The following is a 14124-nucleotide window of genomic DNA, read 5'->3' on the forward strand; positions in this document are numbered from 1 at the left end:
ACGAATTTCGTATGACCTTTTTCTATCTACAATCGCCAGAAATAACCGCCGAATAATTCCAAGTTGTCTACATGGAACTTGATCACTTATCGATGCAAAAAAATTCATTTGCGCGAACCTGATGACTGCTTAGTTTCTAAGTCACAAACATCGGATCGATCTGAAACATATCTTAGATAATGAGAAGCTATATAAATAACTCCAAGCAACGGCATAGCCAGGGGAAGGCTTCGGGATACAACCCCACCCCTTGCCACCCATCCAAAAAAAAAATAATTGGATTGATGGATCTTGACCTGTAACTGACCTATTGGTCTTGATCTAACAATTGTCTAATCACATAAATATCAAACACCTGCCTGAAAACATTCCAATAGACACTCATTCCAGAGCTCTGAAATCAATCATAATCCTCAGATTTCCTATCATATTGAGCTTACTTTTGAATGGATGTTCTGTAATATGGATTAGGGTCTTTTTAATAGGAAGCGAAGTTGGAAACACAGAAACATGAAACATAGAACTGCTCACTGAAAAATTACACAGCATTCAACATTTGCTGAACATGTCTTTATTGTAGGAATGCGTAGAGTTGAGACGAAAACGTAATATGATTAATAACGAGGATAACACTTTCCGAAAGTAGTGTAAAACTTACGAAAAATGGCGTTTCCGTTCGACTCTAGAAGGTCCTGATCAATTTTGATGAGCTTTTGTTTCTGTTGTGTTACCAATTATATGAATAGGTAAAATAAATGTTCGCAAACAGTAATTTAAGGTCAAGATTATATCATTTTGTAACCGCCAATTCCGGAGGTTAGTATCTTCGATAAATTTCACAAACGTTAAACAGGTCATCATCTGATAAAATTACTTTGATGTTATATCCTCTAAGAAGTATTTATGGAGAATTTACTCTTCAAACAAATCTAGTTCGAGACTTAATGTCTTCAGCAAAATTTTGGGGAGTGCTATTACAAACCACTTTGTTGAAGACATGAAGGCTCCGTGTGTTCAGGATATCAACATATTTTAGGCTATTTGAAATAAATTATTATGATTTTACTGTTTATGATCTTCTACTATTTATAAACAATAAATTTTACATTTTATCCAAAGCTTAAGGAACATTTCGTAAATATAATTTTAAAACTCGATATACTCCCTACACGTAGTATTCATTCCTGCAAAAAAGTTGTTTTAAATGATAGTCTCAACAAATTCGCTTAAGAAACGAACTCTGTTACTATTTTTTGAAAAATTAATTCTCCATAATTTTAAAACTTTAAATATGACGGTTTCGGAATTATGTCATTTGGAGAATAAGTTCGATTTTCTCCAAACCCCCACCAAACCGAATTTCTAGCTACGCCGCTCACCCCGATTTTGTCAGTCTCATATGAAAATATGTTTGATGGCTTCCAGCAGACGAACAAGGCTGAATTTGAGTAAACACTTTCTTGAGCATATATTTGTTACCTTAAAGATGCAAATATTTTAAAATAAAAAAAGCATTTTTTTAATTTGCGCTAGAAGGCCCCTTTAAGAGAAATTTATATTATATCATCAGAAATAGCTACCAAACTAGATCAAGGAAATAGAAGAATATTTTAACAGCTTCAGTTTATTATAAAGAAGGAAAGAAATATGTCCCGATTTAGTCAATGTTAGCTTAAAACACACCATGAGGCTGATAAAAACGGGTCTTTACCCTAGTAACAATTGTTGTTTTATGTTACTCTTGAAGACTTTCTTAAAACTTAGAATGCACTTGTAGTGTGCCATAAAACTAGAATTGCTATTTGGGTACTGTATTTATTATTCACTGTGTCCCACATTAATAGGTACTTCCCATTTTCTGAGGATATTTTCTTTCAATTGCATCGAATTAAACCAATTTTTTGGTAGTTTTCAAGGGGTTTTTTTATCGACTTCTTCCAACATTTTGGTGATCCTATTCCTATTCGTGCGATAGTTTATGTTAAAAGAGCTTCCTAAATTAATTGGTATACTTAAGGACTTATATGTTGCAGATTGAGAAAATACAGAAATTTTCAGCTTTTTTTGCCTTTCTCAATAGAAAGGTATTGCAATTGCTCTGAAAACCGACTTTTTAACGGAGGCCCGGAGGGCCGAGTGACATATACCATTCGATTCAGTTCGTCGAGTTCGGCAAATGTCTGTGTGTGTGTGTATGTGTGTGTGTATGTATGTGTGTGTATGTGCGCCTGTGTGTGTGTACGCGAACACAATCTCACTCACTTTTCTCAGAGATGGATGAACCGATTTTTACAAACTTAGTCCCAAATGAAAGGTGCAACGTTCCCATAGGCTGCTATTGAATTTCTAATGGATCCGACTTCCGGTTCCGGAATTACAGGGTGATGAGTACGATCACGCAGAAAACGTCGATTTTAAGAAATTCTGCAATGAATGTATAATGGTGAAAAATTTTCCAAAATGTGACCACAACTGCTTCGATTTGTAGTACTAGGTCATTAACAGCCATTCAAAGTCTCTTTGGTCACATTGGCCACCATCATCGGTTCCGGAAGCCCCGGCGGAAGTATCCAAATTCAGACTAACAGTCACATCGGTTTCTCGGAGGTGGCTAGACCGATTCGACTAAACTTGACCTCAAATGAAAGGTATTGCGTCCCCGTAAATGGCTATTAAATTTTATCCCCAACCGACTTCCGGTTCCGGAGTTACGGGTTGTGGCGTGCGATCACATAGCAAATTGTGATTCAAACCGATACCCCGATGGAAGCATAAAAGGTAAAAATTTCGCTAAAATGTCTCTCAAATAACTTAACTTTGCAGTTCTAGGTCACCGACGGCCAAACAAACTTTCGTTGACTACATTGACCACCATAGACGGTTCCGGAAGTGCCCGGGAAAAGCGGCCATCTTTCAAAATTTACGAACTCACATCAGTTTCCCGGAAATGGTTGGGCCAATTTTCACAAACTTAGTCCCAAATGATAGCTATATTATCCCCACAGATGTCTAAAATTTCGCACGGACCGCTTGTATGGTTCCGGAAATATAGACTGAACGGTCCGGTCACACATGAAATTCCCATATAAGCCGGAACTCAAGATTTTTTTCAAAGGGGGGACCCATGAAATTTCAGAAATCGAATTCGTATTTTTGATGCCAAACATCTTTAAAATGCATGAAACGTCGAGATTTTATGTTATCACGAAATTATTTTTTTTTTGGAAATCGACTTTTTGGGACTTTGCCTTTTTTCAGTTCAATATTACCGAGGCTGTTTTTTCTTTTTCAAAATTTTAGAACTCGAATAATGATTTATTTTCGAAAAGTTTCGTGGAAACGAAGATTCCAGTGATGATGATTTTCTTTAACGGGTTTCGAGAGTTTTGCCTTTCTCAATAGAAAGGTATTGCAATTGCTCTGAAAACCGACCTTTTAACGGAGGCCCGGAGGGCCGAGTGACATATACCATTCGATTCAGTTCGTCGAGTTCGGCAAATGTCTGTGCGTGTGTATGTATGTGTGTGTATGTATGTGTTTATGTATGTATGTGTGTGTGTATGTGCGTCTGTGTGTATGTGTATGTGACCAAAAATGTCACTCATTTTTCTCAGAGATGGCTGAACCGATTTTGACAAACTTAGTCTCAAATGAAAGGTGCAACGTTCCCATAGGCTGCTATTGAATTTCTAATGGATCCTACTTCCGGTTCGGGAATTACAGTGTGATGAGTACTAACACGCAGAAAATGTCGATTTTAATAAATTCTGCAATGAATGTATAAAGGTGAAAATTTTTCCAAAATATGATCACAACTGCTTCGATTTGTAGGTCACTAACATCAATTCAAAGTCTATTTGGCCACATTGGCCACCATCATCGGTTCCGGAAGCCCCGGCGGAAGTATCTAAATTCAGAATAACAGTCACATCGGTTTCTCGGAGATGGCTAGACCAATTCAACTAAACTTGGTCTCAAATGAAAGGTATTGCGTCGCCGTAAATGGTTAATTAATTTCATCCCGATCCGACTTCCGGTTCCGGAGCTACAGGTTGTGGCTTGCGATCACATAGCAAATTGTGATTCAAACCGATACTCCGATGAAAGCAAAAAAGGTAAAAATATCGCTAAAATGTCTCTCAAACAACTTAAATTTGCTGTTCTAGGTCACCGACGGCCAAATAAACTTTCGTTGACTACATTGACCACCATAGACGGTTCCGGAAGTACCCGAGAAAAGCGGCCATCTTTCAAAATTTACGAACTCACCTCAGTTTCCCGGAAATGGTTGGGCCGATTTTCACAAACTTAGTCCCAGATAATAGCTATAATATCCCCATAGATGTCTATAGAATTTCGTACGGATCGCTTATATGGGTCCGGAAATATAGACTAAATCGTCCGGTCTCATATGAAATTCCCATATAAGCCGAAACTCAATTTTTTTTTCAAAGGGGGGACCCCATGAAATTTCAGAAATCGAATTCGTATTTTTGATGCCAAACATCTTTAAAATGCATGAAACGTCGAGATTTTATGTTATCACGAAATTTTTTTTATAAAGATCGACTTTTTTGGACTTTGCCGATTTCGCACCTTTTTTCAGTTCAATATTACCGCGGCTGTTTTTTCTTTTACAAAATTTTAGAACTCGAATAATGATTTCTTTTCTTTTATATTTGTCATGTCATGTATAATAATAAAATGTAATATTTGCATTTGAAAGCTTTTAATGAATATAAACAACGCAAACATTCTCGTGTTCATGATTGAGAAAGGCACAATTGCACCGCTAGGTGGATTTAAACAGGTCTTTTATTTGTTCTTTGGTATTAGGATGAGCGATAATAAATTAAATCAAAGGTACTACTGGGAAGTCACTTTTAGAAAATGTCGATATTGAAGTAAAGTTTGAACTAGGCACGCATGAACTTCAGAGGTAGCGTGATATCAAAATCTACAATTTCAGTTTTTAGTTCTCTGCATGTGTTATCAAAAACATCGCGAAACATAAAGTTCTAAACATTCTCAATCGATATAATATCAGAAGAGAGTGATAAAAGTTATAAGAAATATCTCATCACACTGTTAGGTGGATTAAAAACGTTTTTTTTTTTTTCTAAATAATGGGTTTTAAACTTAATACTACGTCGCAAAACTTCCAACTCTACCCTCTCCCTCGTCACACTTCGTCACAAATTTGGTATACCCTCCCTACCCCGCAAAATGCTACGTCATTTATGCATGGCCCCTAAAAACTGGATATAGCCGAGAAGACAGTTTTTGTTTTCGCGTCTTTTTAATGCAATAGTAGGGGTGACCGGGGCTGGTTGACCGAGTGCCATTTATGAAAAGGCTATTATGGCCAGTAGCGACATCTATAGTGATGTTGGAGGGGTATTTGGTCACCAATGTACCGACGTAATTTCAGGTGTTTTGGTGGTGTCGTTTGTACAGGAGCACGTTTGTTCTTTAGGGCACGTTTAGAAATAAGAGATTAGAATCATTAAAAGTCGGAAATTGTTTATAAAAAAATTGATTCCGATATTTTATTAATTAAATGCTAAGAAGGTTTCAGAGTCTCTGGCGTGTACCGCATCAATCCTGAATTTTTTTCCTTCTGAGGAGTTTCTGGCAGGATTTGTCACAGATCGACCCAACCCCGAACAAAACTCGTCCATTAGCATAGAATCTGCTGCAGATGTAAGCCTCTCTGAAGACGTCAGACCTCTTCCCAAGGCGAGTGCACGATCTGATTCGAAGAAGTGGCAAGTTCGTAAACGCCGATCGTCTCAAATTTTGACCGATTCCCCAATAAAAGCAGTATTGGAGGAGCAGAAAAACGAAATCAAACGTAAACGTACGCTGGTGGAGGAAAAAAATCAGAGAGAGCTGGTAAAAAGTTCACTGAAGCTGCCAAAGGTAAGTCCAAAAAGGTTATATAGACTAAAAAGTGAAGAGTGGATTTTATTTTCCTTATATTTTTTTTAATTAAAAGTTTTTCACTGATACAATTGACGTGTTTAACTTATTTTACCAAACTCGGCCAACCTACCCCAGTCCTGGGGTTGGTTGGCCGATTTTTCTTTCCGCATTTGTTTGCTAATAACTTTTTCTCTGATTTTTTTCATGAATGAAAAAATTACATATGTGCTCAAGGGTAGTATCCTCATGACAGTGCAAACCAGTTTTCAAAAACACTAACCAAAATGAGTACAGAAATTGTGAAAGCAAAACTAGGCCAGCCAGCCCCGGTCTCCCCTACAGTCATTTAACTGTTGCTGCAAATCACTGAAATTTCCGCAAGCAAAATTAGTACGTCTAGCCATAACCAATCGACTTCAAATTTTGCATAGTTATTTGGAACCCCAAAAGGAATTAAAAACAAAAACAAACATTGCCCCACCCTAGTAAGTGAAGTAATTTCACCTAATACTATGTAAAAGTATTCCACAGTGCGCGAACGGAGGATAGAGCGATCATGAAGCGCTCAAGGACATCAGTGTTCGAACATTCAAAGAAAACTCGTACATTGCAAAACAATGACATCACAATGGGTATCGTTTCGAATATTGACGTTAGAACTCTGTGTGTTTCGCCTTTCCAATGATTCGACCCAAAATTGATACAGCTCAAAGCAATCATTAATTATTCCCACACATCATCAATCATCCACCACACCTCGGACACCCCATCGACGCCAATAACGACATCGGTTGAACCTTTCTCCTAACAAAAATTTTCTGGTCCATCTCACACGACGTGAAAAGACAATGCATAATAATAAGAATTCGATAAAATCAAACTTTCCTCCACTTTTTTCTGCTGTGAAAGTCACGGAAATCAATTGACACCAAACCCTCCTCCACCCATCCTTGAAGATGTGTAAGATAATGATATGGTGTAACCTACCCCGCTCGAACGTCGGGTGCGATTCGGAATCAATCACATTGTTGGCCATAACAATCAGCAGGACACGGAACGGAAGGGGCATCTGATCAAATATGGGATCTGTGTGTTGCATTTTCGAAGCTGACCTGTCAAAGTACTAATTAATGATTTTTGCTTTTTGTGTGAAGTTCAAATGAAACCCGGACTTTGCGATCATTAGCCAAATTGGTGGTGTGCTAGAGCAAATCGTTGCATTTGTTTGCCTCTGGATTAAACAACAACTACGCGTACGAGGGTAGGATCACAAGCGTATTTTTCGTTTTGTTTTCGAAACAGTCTGACATATAGAGGCTCGTATTAGAGTATTTTTGGTGCATTCATACACATTTTATAAAGCACAGTTATAATAAGTAGATAAATAAGCAATTACCGGAAAATGGATTACAAAATAATTGAGTACTAGTTTGAAAATCGAGATAAGCTCAAAAAATTTCTGAAGCAGATTGGTCTTTCGTAGATATCACCTTCTGAAGCCTTAACTAAGGAGCCCGCTTCCTTATTACCTGGGATGGTGCAATGAATGTGAGAAAACTCGAATTAAGGTTATCTTGTACGATCTTACAGACAAAGCACGCAGGAGCTTCCATATTTTCCCCAGAAAATATGGAAAGTGCTTTTCACCGAACGCAGAGCATCTATTGAGCTGAGGTTGTCCGAAACAATGAATTAATGAACGGTGGGCACCCACTGGGCAGAGTATCAATAATCCCCAGGGCCTCGAAAATAACCGAGTGGGTAATTACCCACTCGAAATTTTGAACCATTTCAAAAAATTTAGATGTGCAACGCATGTATCTCGCACTACACACATTTGAAAACATCGATGTATCACAATTCTATTTGCATAAACGAACGTGATTTAATGTGAATGTAATGTAAGCGTGTGCATTGCGAAAAGGGAAAAATCCTTACTAATGGACCCCTCACCCTATGCTTTCTACCCAAAGTGTTTCGCCGCCCCTGATAATCCCAATAGAATACTGAATAGCATCGAGTTCTGCGACGTAAACTGAAGCAGGATCATTGAGTTTGAATGAGGTGGTGAGGTTTTGATTGAATATACCGCAGCCAGTGGAACCGTTGAAACTTGACCAGTCGGTGTAAAACATTTTGTCTACTTCTCGAAACTGATTATGAAAGATGTTTGGGATTACGTATATGATTCGGGATTCCACGAATCTCTTGTTTCATGGATGTGTTGAAGAATACAGTTGAATCAGAAGCATGAGGGAGATTGACACGGTTAGGATAGTATGAAAAAGTACATGCAACCCAAAGCAATACGCAAACAACAATATTGGATTCGCTCTAGTTTGACGAAATGTATGTTCGCAGCAGAGTGGTAACAGAAACTCCGGTACTCCATCACCGACAATATCGTTGTTTGGTTCAGCCTGATTAGGTCTCCTAGGTGGGCACCCCACCATGTTCCGGTTATTGTACGGAGAAAATTAAGTCTTTGTTGGCACTTCTGATTCAGATACTTAATGTGACATCCCCAGGTTCCTTTAGAGTCGAACCAGATCCCGAGATATTTGAAAGTTGAAACCTGAGCAATAGTCTTACCCATTAATTGATGCTGTAGTTGCGCTGGTTCATGCTTCCTTGAAAATACGACTAGCTCAGTTTTCTCTGTGGAGAATTTCATACCTAACTGGAGAGCCCAAGCAGACAAATTATCCAAGGTATTTTGCAATGGTTCTTGCAAATCGACAGCTTTGGAACCTGTAATAGAGACCACGCCGTCATCTGCAAACTGACTTAGCGCGCAGGAATTAACAAAACGTTCGTCAATGTCATTCGTATAAAGGTTGGTGTATACAAACGGGCTAAGATATGAGCCATGGGGAAGGCACATGTAGCTAATTCGCGATGTCGATAAATCACCATACGAAGAATACATGTATTTTTCTGACAAGTTTAGCAAAAAATTGTTTGAAATCGTCGACAGACCATGCTGGTGCAGCTTCTCATAAAGAATTTTTATAGAAACGGAATTCAAAGATTCCTTGACATCCAACAAAACTGATTCCATCTGCTTTTTGAATTTCTGTTGAGAGCAGCGCAAGAAAATCGTTTGTCCCTTTGCCTTTGTGGAAGCCAAATTGTGTATCTGACAGTAAGCCATTTGTTTCAACCCAATTGTCGAGACGAAACAAGATCATTTTCTCGAACAACTTTTGGATACAGGACAACACTGCAATCGGTCGATACGAGTTGTGGTCGGAGGCTGATTTTCCTAGTTTTTGGATGGCGATGATCTTCATTTGTCTCCAATCATGAGGGATAATGTTATCCTCAAAAAACTTGTTAAATAAATTCAACAAGCGTCTCTTTGCAGAGTCCGGATTCTTCAGCAAGTTGCGTTTGATTCCGTCTGGTCCTAGGGCTTTATTGTTACATGATAAGAGAGCAAGCGAAAGCTTCACAATCGAAAACGGTGTTTCGTTCACGTTATCGTGAGGGGACGCTGCGATATTCTGTGTAGGGGCGGAATCTGGAAAAACCTTCTCGGCATAATCGAATATCCAACGGTTTGAATATTCCACGCTCTCGTTAGTATTGTTTCGGTTTCATAACCACCGGGCCGTGCCCCAAAGAGTGCTCATCGATGTTTCTCTCGTTACTTCGATCGAACCGCTGCCAGTAGTTACGTATTCTTGCTCCCGGTTCTGCAGGATCTTGCGGACGCGTAGCTCTTCAAATCAATATTTCGTGGGAGGTCATACGAAACATTGATTGTATTTGGTGGTTTTGAACCGTTAGCAATAGCACAGATAATAGACATTTAGTCCCGATTCGAAATGTGTGTGAATACCCGCTACTGAAATTTCTTAAACACGTTTGGCAAACGTTTGTAAGTAGCGCAGTGATCGATGCAATGCAGTTTGAATGGAGTTGTCAAATAGGTGTATCAAACAGTTGCCTAGATGGCAATAGTGAAATGCTGATGTCCAACGTTCATTAATTTGAAAATTTACACAGGTTTTTAAGAAAATTGTTCTAGCCTAAATGTTTGTTATCTGTGGCAATAGTAATTACGATTGACAGATGGTGGCTGCCGCAGGGATCTGGGACCTTCCTTCCACATGCAATCTTCTCGATCCAAACGAATAATACTAAAATCGCAGAAGTTGAGGTTTTTTTATTCAGTTCGTTTATTTGATAGGCACAAATGCGTCAGCTTGGCGGTGTCAAATTCGTTTGTTTTTACATTTTGGGTAAACACAGATCTCTTAAAATTAGGAATACATAGTGAAAACTTGTTTTTTTTTTCAACATCGGTGTTGCGTTATATCAGGGACAGAAGAGAATAGGCGGACATGGGGACAGGTAAAGAAGACCAATCTTGCCACTTTCAGGCTAGCCAGACGTCAAGTCCCGGGTTGATGGTACACCCAAAACAATTTCCCAATGCAAAAAAGGCATTACATCCTTTCGTGCATATTCCGAATTAGAATCATGCCTTCTTCGCATTGTAGACCAATCATAGTTACTGCATTACACCAACACAGCTTGATTCATGATAAAATAAATTAATTGAGAATACACGCTACCATATTATCTGCCCGCATGTAAAAGTATTAGTTGGTTTTGCTTGCTGAGTCTCCAAAAAAGGTGGTGTATTCTATACATGAATACCTCTGTGGTGCTTGTAAGAACTTCTGTCTTCATACACAGTTACGCTTTTTTGTCTGAGAACAGCTCAATTCCAACCACACTAAACGCGTGAACAGTTTACGTCCACGAGAGTGTGTGATATACGTGTTATTTTCCCATAGCGAATGGTGTTTGCAGTGAAATCATCGCTCTCTCATTCTGTGCTTCAGAGAAGAGTGGAAGAAAATGATTTAAGAGCTATCCGCACTACGACGGGACGGGACGGCACGGCACGACATTTTTAGCTTCGGGTTCGCTCGGGTTGTTGATGTGATGGTGTTGGTAGCACGTCGTGCATCGGGCTAGAAAAATATCGTTGGGAAAGATATTCCTCGAAATGTCGTCGACGGCTTTTTTGCCTCGCCGTCGGCTGGAACAAAGAGAGAGCGTGTGAGAGAAACAAAGCAGAGGCAAAGTGATACCGCTGCCGGTGTGGGACTGCATGTCGTCCGCACAGCAAGGAAAAATATGTCGTCGGTCATTTTTGCTTCTCCACGTGCATGAACAGAGAGAGGCATATGAGGGAACCAAAGCAGCCGGTGCGAAATTATATGCCTGGCGGGACTCGCGGATAGCTGTTTTGTTTTTCTTCCGTTTGCACCTTCTTCGCGCAGAAAAAAAAATCAGAATAAGCAAATTTTGGTTTTAAATAACAATTTTATTGTTTGATATATAGACAAACAAGATTCAGGTTTGGTTCAATTAATACTATTGCTTGAAATTACCAACAAATTCATTTGTCGGCTTTTCAATAGTTTCAACAAATACTTCGTTTAAAACAACAAAAGCATGATAAATTTAACGGAACAAACAAGATCGAAGAAACAAAAAAATAATCTTTAGCATTAACCAAAGGAGAGAAAAGGTCAAATTTTGTTGACATCAAGCAAAGATTATGTTGCTTTTCAACCAAGGGATCAGCTCGATCTAACAATTTTTATTTTGATTCAACAATGTTTCTGTTTAAAATGCAAACAGAAGGATTTGTTGAATTTGAAACAGTCATTCGTCAGGTTTGAAATTCAACTAAACGTTTTGTTGTTTCAAAAAGGCCTGATTCTTCTGCGTGATGTTATCCTTTCTGTTTGCGAACTAGATGTAGGTAATTCGAAATTCTAAAATTATTAAAATCTGTATACATAACTAGAATTTTGTAATTTATACTGATTCTCGACTTGGATATTAGGTTTGTTCCAGTACCGGAAGAAAATCCGGAATAAACAGCGAAAAAAACCGCTATTTGCATTTTTTCTTCTCTTTTCCTTCTGGTAGCAAACCAGAATAAAAAGGAGCAAGTAGGCACATTTGGCGTGTACTAGAATAAACCTTTTCCTTTTCTCACATACCTGGAAGGAGGGAAGCGGAAATAAGCCTTTTTTGTTGAATTGAAATTGTGAGAATTATTGTTCAGAACTAAAATATGATTTTACTTAAAACTTTCGGTTCGGTTGACTTAAATACTTCTATTTGTATTCCAGTTAGACACTTTACTCATATTTGATTATTGAAATAACGGTCTTCTCTGCTTGCATTCATCGTATCAACGATATAAGAGTCGTTCAACGTCAGATTTACAACCAAAATTTTAATTCCTTCCAAACATTTTTCGTGCATTATTTAGCTAAAAATAATTCACACGTATTTTTTGCCTTTCTCATATAAAGAAAGGCTATGCAATCACTGTAAAAATCGATTTTTTAACGGAGGCCCGGAGGGCCGAGTGTCATACACCATTCGATTCAGTTCGTCGAGATCGGCAAATGTCTGTGTGTGTGTGTATGTATGTGTGTGTGTATGTGTGTGTGTATGTGTGTGTGTCATTTAAACTCACACAATTTTCTCAGAGATGGCTGAACCGATTTTCGCAAACTTAGTTTCATATGAAAGGTATAACGCTCCCATAAGCTGCTATTGAATTTTTAGTTGATCCGACTTCCGGTTCCGGAGTTACGGGTTGAAGAGTGCGGTCACACAGCAAATTCCCATGTAAACTGGTACCACCATGATGTTCGAATGATGTAAAACATATTAAAATTGATGTAACATTACTCTAGTTTGCGGGTCTGGATCACTAATGATCAATCAAAGCAGCTTTGATCACATTGGCCACCTATGATAGTTCATGACGCCCCCGGGGAACCCGCCAAGTTCCTAAGCTAATATCACACCCATTCCCCAACGAATTCTCTACCGATTTTTACAAACTTGATTTCAAATGAAAGATACAGTAATACCATTGACTGCTGCTGAATTTCATTCTGTTCTGACTCTTGCTTTCGGAGTTACAGGGGTGTTAGTAAGGATACACTGGAATTTCCCATATAAATCGGTACAATCGTAATACCTCAGAGGCTAAAGGCTAAGGCTAATGACTATTGAAATGGTCACCAAATTACTTCTAATCGCAGATCTAGATCAATGATTGCCAATCAAACATTCTTTGAATATATTGTCCACTATCGACGATTCCGGAAGTCCGGAATTCCGGGCATATTTCACAAATAAAGTCACATTGGTTCTTCGGTGATGACTGAACCAATTTTCTCAAACCAAGTCTCAAATGGAAGGCAAAATATGCACAGCTGAGAATTGCATCAGAGCGCCTCCGCCCCCCCCCCCCCGCCTTGCCCTTACATCACCCTCCTTCATCACTACCGTCCCCTTGGACCACCCTCACGCCCGCATTTCCTTCATCCACCTCGTATACCAAAATAAGATGAAGGATTTCTGACGCATCCTCCACTCCCACTCAACTAACCCCCCATTCCCTCCACTTTTAAACCCATTCCACCAACATTTCAAAATATAATCACATGAAGATAACATTGAACTCATGCTGATTAAGCTAATTAAATACTATTCTTTTGCCTTTCTCATATAGAAAGGTTACGCAATTGCTCCAAAAACCGACTTTCTAACCGAGGCCCGGAGGGCCGAGTCTCATATAACATTCAACTCAGTTCGCCGAGATCGCAAAATATCTGTGTGTATGTATGTGTGTATGTATGTATGTATGTATGTGTATGTATGTATGTATGTATGTATGTATGTATGTATGTATGTGTGTGTATGTGTGTGTATGTGACCAAAAATGTCACTCATTTCTCTCAGAGATGGCTGAACCGATTTTGACAAACTTAGTCTCAAATGAAAGGTGTAACGTTCCCATAGGCTGCTATTGAATTTCTAATTGATCCGACTTCCGGTTCCGGAATTACAGGGTGATAAGTACGAACACGCAGAAATTGTCGATTTTAATAAATTCTGCAATGAATGTATAAAGGTGAATTTTTTTCCAAAATATGACCACAACTGCTTCGATTTGTAGTATTAGGTCACTAACATCCATTCAAAGTCTATTTGGCCACATTGGCCACCATCCTTGGTTCCGGAAGCCCTGGCGGAAGCATCTAAATTCAGAATAACAGTCACATCGGTTTCTCAGAGATGGCTAGACCGATTCGCCTAAACTTGGCCTCAAATGAAAGATGTTGCGTCCCCGTAAATGGCTAT

This window comes from Topomyia yanbarensis, chromosome 2 (genome assembly GCF_030247195.1).
Source record: "Topomyia yanbarensis strain Yona2022 chromosome 2, ASM3024719v1, whole genome shotgun sequence".
In the NCBI taxonomy this organism is placed as follows: domain Eukaryota; kingdom Metazoa; phylum Arthropoda; class Insecta; order Diptera; family Culicidae; genus Topomyia; species Topomyia yanbarensis.